General features: G+C 49.7%; 1 pseudogene; it reads left to right on the top strand.

Moving 5' to 3' along the window:
* The first annotated feature begins 309 nt into the window (after positions 1 to 309).
* On the top strand, positions 310 to 828 carry LOC132241957 (ferritin light chain-like; annotated as a pseudogene).
* Positions 829 to 1,202: the final 374 nt, after the last annotated feature.

Below are 1,202 nucleotides of genomic sequence, written 5' to 3'. Positions count from 1 at the left end.
TTTGGCTCTCAAAAGAAATTTCAGTTGTTGTACTGTTGATATTTGGCTCTGTTGACTAATGAGTTTGCCGACCACTGTTCTAAGGTCATGAAAATTTTTGCTGAACTTAGGAACACCTGGGAAGTGCCCTCGGTACTCCTGGATCTGCTCCTTGCTTCAACAGTATTTGGACAGAAGAGACCCAGGGATGCCCCTTCGTCCAGCCTCCATCCACTCTCCTGCATCTTACCCAGTCACCACCTTCAGAACCACCTCTGAGACCAGCCAACACACTGTTTTTTTTTCAACTTTTACTCCTATTGCCAAACAACCACGACCTCCCAAACTCGTCAGAATTATTCCACCCAGGTGGAGGCTGCGGTCAACCGCCCGGCCAGCCTGTACCTGCGGGCCCCCGACACCTACCTCTCTCGGGGCTTCTATTTTGACCAGGATGATGTGGCTCTCGAGGGTGTGGGCCACTTCTTCCTCATGTTGGTGGAGAAGAAGCACGGAGGCGCTGAGCATCTCTTAAACCAGCATGGTGGCCGCATTCTCTTCCAGGACGTGCTGAGGCCTCCCCAAGGTGAGTGGGCAAAACTCAGAATGCCATGGAAGCCGCCCTGGCCTTGGCGAGGAACCTGAACCAGGCCCTTTTGGAGCTGCAAGCCCTGGGTTCTACCCGCACAGACCCTCAATTCAGTGACTTCCGGGAGAACCACTTCCTGGGTGAGGAGGTGAAACTCATCAAAAAGATGGGTGACACCTGACTAACATCTGCAGGCTTCCAGACCCCAGGCTGGGCTGGGCGAGTATCTTGACAAAAGGCTCACCCTCAAGCATGACTAGGAGCCTGTGGAGCCCAGAGGCCTTTGAGGGCCCTTCTGCATCCCCTGGTGTCTGGCTTTTACCTGAGCCTCTCCCGAAACCTACTAGCCATTCTTTTAACCATCCTGGAGCCCTCTCCCATGCATTGGACCAAATGAAACAATACAGCTTTTTGCAGTAAATACATACGTACATACATACATACATACATACATACATAAAACAACTGAAATTCTATGAATGAATCACCCTAAAATGGAATGTGTCACTTCCTCACCTGCTCTTTAAAAACAGAAACTGTGTTTAGTGCTTTCGATCTATTGCATTTATGATATGTACATAGTGGGTTAGAGGATGATAGTGAGGAGACTCAAAGCTATGTCATAGTAGAATGG

The sequence above is a fragment of the Myotis daubentonii genome, chromosome 9 (assembly GCF_963259705.1).
Source record: "Myotis daubentonii chromosome 9, mMyoDau2.1, whole genome shotgun sequence".
NCBI classification, from domain to species: Eukaryota; Metazoa; Chordata; class Mammalia; order Chiroptera; family Vespertilionidae; genus Myotis; species Myotis daubentonii.
This window is presented reverse-complemented; position numbering and strand designations above follow the sequence as displayed.